Consider the following 7,049-nt stretch of genomic DNA (forward strand, 5'->3'; position numbering starts at 1 on the left):
TGCAGCGGGGCCGCGGGAGGGGGGGAGGCATGCAGTTAGCAAGTTCAGAAGAGCAGTCAGCGTGGAAATGTCGATAGAAGATAGAAAGAGAGGCAACATTGCGGCGGAATTTAAGAGGTAGAAGACTATCAGTATGAGGAGGAGAGCTGATGAGACGAAGAGCCTTTGCCTCCACTCTGTCCAGAAGAGCTGTGTGAGTGGAGCCCCCCCACACATGAGATGCATACTCCATACGATGGCGGACAAGGCCCCTGTATATGGACAGCAACTGTGCAGTGGAGAAGAACTGGCGGAGACGGTACAGAACGCCCAGCCTCGAGGAAGCTGATTTAGTAAGAGATGAGATATGAAGTTTCCAGTTGAGATTTTGAGTTAAGGATAGACCGAGGATGTTTAGTGTTTACCAAAGCATGCATTGGGACGGCAGGGCGAGACACAAGGGGGCGTGGAGCCTTGGCGTGAGGGTGTGAGACGAGCCACGCCTGTCCACACACAGCGATTTCACGGCTCGCTGGAGGGTGTTGGAGGCAGCCACGACAGCTTTTATGACGGTTTTCCTACTCTTCACAATCGTTTTTTATGTGTGTTGTAAAATATATAAAGATTCTTGAATAGGTCATCGTCCCGGACACTTCTTTCGCCTGCATGCACCACAAGTATCAGGCTGGCAGATTTCACCTCAGTATCAGGCACGAATAGATTATAGTTTATTCTAGTCCTTCATCCCCAGTGCCTCTTCTTGGCCTGCCTCCGAACACTGGACACGAGCTTCACAAACACGCACCACAAGTGTTACTGGCTCCTGGCACAAGTTCAGTGCTCGTTGGCGTGTTCCTGCGTGCATGATAGCGAGTCACCGGAGCAGAAAATATATTCTAATAAATAAATACTGAATGGCTGAATTCCTAAAGCTTTTGTTTTCCGGTCCAGTCATTGGAACGCACGCTAATTATTTCGGTAATGGTTCCCTCTGGAAGGGGAACGATTTTTGTTCAAACAATGGATGATGCATAAAACGTTTGTTGAGCCGAAGAGTTAAGAGAGCCTGGCAGGACGCCACCATGATACTGATTCATAATTATAATGAAGCGACGTGAAAGACTTCAACAATCAAGGAGCATTAAATATTTTCAAGACAATCACAAATATATATATATATATATATATATATATATATATATATATATATATATATATATATATATATATATATATATATATATATATATATATATATATATATATATATATATATATATATATATATATATATATATATATATATATATATATATATATATATATATATATATATATATATATATATATATATATATATATATATATATATATATATATATATATATATATATATATATATATATATATATATATATATATATATATATATATATATATATATATATATATATATATATATATATGTGCGTGTGTGTGTGTGTGTGTGTGTATTTATGTATGTAGGATGAATGACTGAATGACTGAATGCATGTACGTATAGATGTATGGATATTATATATGTAGGAAGGTAAGCAATGAAGCCCTCTCGCATGAATGGAAACAAGTGTGACGGACAAAGGTGAGGCGGGAAAAGTGACGCCCATCCTACACATCACGCTAAATGATTGAGGGATTGGGATGTTTCGTCATGACGCCGCAACTACCATGGTCATAATGGCGCCAAGTGAACTGTACAAAAGGGCTGACTAAAGTAAAATCTATAAATGTGTCTAAAAAGTTCATAAATTAAAATGGGTGATAAAATGTGCAATACTGGGCTACACTAACCCATCATGCCAAGGTGAGGTGGCGTGAGAGCACTCTATTCTATTTAGGAGCAGTAAGTAGCGGGCTTTTTTTTCATTATTGTTTTCTCTTTTTTTACGCCCTTGCATTGTCTCCTCTGCTGTAAATAAAAAAGTGAGACAGACTAAGGCAAACAGGACAGGGATCGGCAGGGTAATCTTAAATTCGACGCTCCACAAGCAGGATGAGGCAGGGGAGACAGTGTGAGGCGGTGTGAGACAGACTGACACGAAGGCAAACTAAACAGGGTTGGGCAGAGTAATCTAGAATTCGACGTGCCACACACAAGCAGGGGGAGACAGGGAAGGTAACGTGCGTCCTACAAGTCAGGGTGTTTACCAAAGCATGCATTGGGACGGCAGGGCGAGACACAAGTGGGCGTGGAGCCTTGGCGTGAGGGTGTGAGCCGAGCCACGCCTGTCCACACACAACGATTTCAGGGCTCGCTGGAGGGTGTTGGAGGCAGCCACGACAGCTTTTATGACGGTTTTCCTACTCTTCACAATCGTTTTTTTATGTGTGTTGTAAAATATAAAAAGATTCTTGAATAGGTCATCGTCCCGGATACTTCTTTCGCCTGCATGCACCACAAGTATCAGGCTGGCAGATCTGGGCATCAGTATCAGGCACGAATAGGTTATACTTTATTCTAGTCCTTCATCCCCAGCGCCTCTTCTTGGCCTGCCTCCGAACCCTGGACACGAGCTTCACAAACACGCACCACAAGTGTTACCGGCTCCTGGCACCAGTTCAGTGCTCGTTGGCGTGTTCCTGCGTGCATGATAGCGAGTCACCGGAGCCGAAAATATATTCGAATAAATAAATACTGAATGGCTGAATTCCTAAAGCTTTTGTTTTCCGGTCCAGTCATTGGAACGCACGCTAATTATTTCGGTAATGGTTCCCTCTGGAAGGGGAACGATTTTTGTTCAAACAATGGATGATGCATAAAACGTTTGTTGAGCCGAAGAGTTAAGAGAGCCTGGCAGGACGCCACCATGATACTGATTCATAATTATAATGAAGCGACGTGAAAGACTTCAACAATCAAGGATCATTAAATATTTTCTAAGACAATCACAAATAGATTAAGTCCAACCCTAAGCCAGCTATTAGTATGTAATAGCCTTTCTATATGATCACTCAAAGATGTATCAGCATTTTCAGTGCTAAGTATGAAATTCCTCATCTTATCTTCCCCTGTTAGCCTTTCAGTGCACCGCATATTCCCTTATATGACACTTAAATATGCGTATTCCACTGCTGTTGAAGTCACGGTCAAAGAGTCATAGTGTCTGTGTGTGTGTGTGTGTGTTTAGAGGGCCTCCATCCGGAAGGGAGTTACGATGGGAACAATTGGTTATATTGTTCGCATTGCAATTCATCGGCCCCTGCCGGAACGCCGATGACTGTGGCACTCAACCATATATTTTAATATACCAGGTCAACGGTGTGTGACATTCCGCCTCTTAACAGCTCTCACCAAAACTAAAAACTTAGCCATTCGCTGTTTTTTTCTTCCTTATTAGTGGTATTCTGAACCTTCGTCCCCATCGCTGCCCTCTTCCTTTGTTGCACGTCTGCGACTGTACGGACGGGGCGTGCCTGCGCCCCTTTGCTGGTTCAGGCCACAGCCATTCAGACGGGGCGTGACCGCAGCCCGTCTTTGTGCATGGACGCCGCCGGCTTGAAGGGGCGTGTTTGCTGCCCGTTGCTCCGTCAGGCCGCCGCCGCCGGGAGGGAGGGTGACCGCCGCCCCTCCCTGCGTCTGGCCGCCTTGCAGCGCCTCCAGCAGCGCCTCCAGCATGTGGATCAGCGCCTGGAGGGTCGGGCGCTCGCCGGGCCCCGGCCTGATTACGGCGTTCACCCAGGCCCTGATGGGGGAGAGGCACGGGGCACTACTGAGGCCTCCGTGCATGGCCAGCGCGTGGCGAATGATGCTGGCCAGATCGTACGTGTCTATGTCCCTGATCCACGGGGGGACGTCCAGAGGCAGCCTCGGCACAAGCCATGACGTGAAGGGCTCCGGCTCCTCATTCCTATTTATCTGCCTCATGTCCGGTCGCTCGGCCACGCCCAAGTCTATCACGGTGGCCTCTGGGCCTTGACTGCCGTTGCGCACACACAAGTTATCGCCCTTAATGTCGTTGTGGGCGTAGCCTTCCCTGGCCAGTTCCTGCAGCGTGCGGGCGACTTGCAGCACGACGCTCAGCAGGTCTGGCAGCGAGGGGTCTGTTGCGAAATATCTCTCAACAGTCAGCCCAGCGTAGCGAGTTACTAGCCAACGCCTCCTGACGCAGGCGCCGACCAGTCGCTGTACCCCGGCCACCACCTGCAGCCTCTGCAGGATGGACGCCTCCTTCACGAGGTCCCCCACGCTGCCACTGTAGTAGGTCTTGATGACCAGTTCCTCACCGCTGTGAGGGTCCCACACCTTGCAGCAGGAGCCGAAGGCCCCGGCGCCCAGAGTCTCGTGCGCTTTGCTGCTCAGCAGGGCTTCCTGTCGCTCGTCGAGAAGAGGGACGCCTGCCTCCTGAAGGAGACTCACGGCGTGCCTCTCTTCAGCGGAGAACTGTTGCTGCTTTTCTCCAGCGGGCCTCCGCCTGTCAGGTAGCTTCCAGTAGTCTTTTGATTCTTCCTTTCCTTTGTTCCCTGAAGGCCCCTGCCGCTGTTTCTTAGCGGGCCACGACGAGCACTCGGCGTCTGGTGCCGGTCTCTTGGTGACTTCCCTTATCTTGTCGTCCCCTTGCTGTCCGGGGACGCTCACTTGGTGCTCGGCGTCTGGTGCCGGTCTCTTGGTGACTTCCCTTGTCTTGTCGTCCCCTTGCTGTCCGGGGACGCTCACTTGGTGCTCGGCGTCTGGTGCCGGTCTCTTGGTGACTTCCCTCGTCTTGTCGTCCCCTTGCTGTCCGAGGACGCTCACTTGGTGCTCGGCGTCTGGTGCCGGTCTCTTGGTGACTTCCCTCGTCTTGTCGTCTCCTTGCTGTCCGGGGACGCTTACTTGGTGCTCGGCGTCTGGTGCCGGTCTCTTGGTGACTTCCCTCGTCTTGTCGTCCCCTTGCTGTCCGAGGACGCTTACTTGGTGCTCGGCGTCTGGTGCCGGTCTCTTGGTGACTTCCGTCGTCTTGTCGTCCCCTTGTTGTCCGGGAACGCTCACCTGGTGCTCGGCGGCGCTGCGGCCAACGGAGCACAAGCTTTTCTTCACTACGTCAGGAGACTTCTTCTCCTCCTCCTCCATCCAGAGGGACTTCCTCTTGGCAGGTTTGTTCTTCTCGGGGCCAGAGTAAGTGTGGGCAACGCAGCCGTCACTCACACACTTCCTTTTCTTCACTACGGCAGGAGACGTTGTCTCCTCCCCCAGGCAAAAGGACTTCTTCTTGGCGGGCTTGTTCTTCTCGGTGCTTGAGGTGCGGCCGGAGGCCGAGGTGGGTGATAACTCTTCTTCACGGTCTGGTCGATCCATCACGTAAGCTGTGTACAGTAACAGGGGCTCTCACAGACCCTACACGTCGGTTTGGTGGAGATATTTTGGGGAAATTTTTGGGAGAATGGAGTTGGCAGAGTTCGGAAAGTAGTCTAGAGCTAGTGGATTCCACACACCGCCTTTTCTCTTTATATCGCATCCAATAATGAACAGATAAATAAACATGTTAACAATGTGCAAAAAAACTTTACACACACACACACACACACACACACACACACACACACACACACACACACACACACACACACACACACACACACACACACACACACACACACACACACACACACACACACGCAAACACACATATTCTCCTTCTCCTCCTCTTCCTCCTCCTCCTCCTCCTGCTCCCCCTCCTCTTCCTCATCCTTCTCGTCGCACTCTACCATTCCTTTCATTCCTTGCCACCAAACCCTCCCTCTACCATCTCTCCCTGCCACCCAACCCTCTCTCCCCTCCCACCCTGCTAGCTCCACTCCTCTCCTCTACAACCCCATATCCTTCCCTGCTACACCTCCCCAGCCCCCCCTAACGAGCCGACCTTCCTTGCACCACACTTAAAAAGGTGATGAAGGACTCCCCCGAGCTAGGCAGATAAGACCATATAGTTCCACCACCATTATCCTCCCTACACTTAACACCCTCCTCCCTGCTACCACACCCAGTCTTCCTTACCCCCATCACCCTTTTCATCTACCCCTGCCTCCCTCCCATCCCATCTACCCCCACCACCCCTTCCTCCCCCTCCCGCCTCTCACTTCGGGTCCACACTCCATTAGTTGTCCACTGAGAAATATGAATATAATAGGCGTGGCATTACGCCTAACTGTGCACGGAGGACGAGGCGACGTGTCCGAAATACGAAACAACGGCGCGGAAGAGGAGGCGCCTACACATAATGGAGAGAAGAGTAGTTGAGGAGTAGGGGCAGGGGAAGAATAACTAGGAGGAGGAGTACAAAGATGATAAAGATGAGGGAGGGATAAATCGGTGTAGGAGGAAGAGGAGGAGTCTAGAGATGATAAAGATGAGGAGTGAGAGAATAGGAGCAGGACTTGAAGTGCTCACAGACGTTGTGAAGATTGTGAACCATATCCGAGGGAGCGCAACAACTTCAAGGATTTCTAAAGTGCTTTGTGAAGAAATGGGCTCTGTCTTCTTTGTTCTCCTGTTTCACACGGAGGTACGTTGGCTCTCACGTGGCAAAGTTCTGAATCGCGTGCTGCAACTTCGAGAGGAAATAACGATGTTGCTGCAAGAAGGTCGAACCTCGAAAGAAAATCTTCTTCACGAAATGATGCAAGATGACTGTTTCGTAACAAAAGTTGCCTACTTGGCTGATTTCTTCTCTGAAGTGAATTCCCTGAATATTTCACTCCAAGGAAACCTTGCAATGCTGCACACAGTTCGTGACAAAGTGGCAATATTCAAGTGTAAGATTCAACTTTACGTGAAAAGAGTTCAGGACAGTGACACAACTTTCTTCCCTCTATGACAACTATCCTAGATTCTATGGCAGAATCTGAATGCAGTTTCCGTGAGGAGATCTCGGCTCATCTTCTGCCAGTGATTGGAGAGGACCCAACACCCCCACAAAGTGACGATGCAAATCAACAACAAAGAAATAATGGGAATAAAAGTTTCATCCTCACACCACTCAGCAACGATCAAAGAAGCAACGATGAAACAGAGCGACCCAACGAAATACCAAAAAATAAAAAATAAAGCAGCATCA

The sequence above is a fragment of the Eriocheir sinensis genome, unplaced genomic scaffold, assembly GCF_024679095.1.
Source record: "Eriocheir sinensis breed Jianghai 21 unplaced genomic scaffold, ASM2467909v1 Scaffold221, whole genome shotgun sequence".
NCBI classification, from domain to species: Eukaryota; Metazoa; Arthropoda; class Malacostraca; order Decapoda; family Varunidae; genus Eriocheir; species Eriocheir sinensis.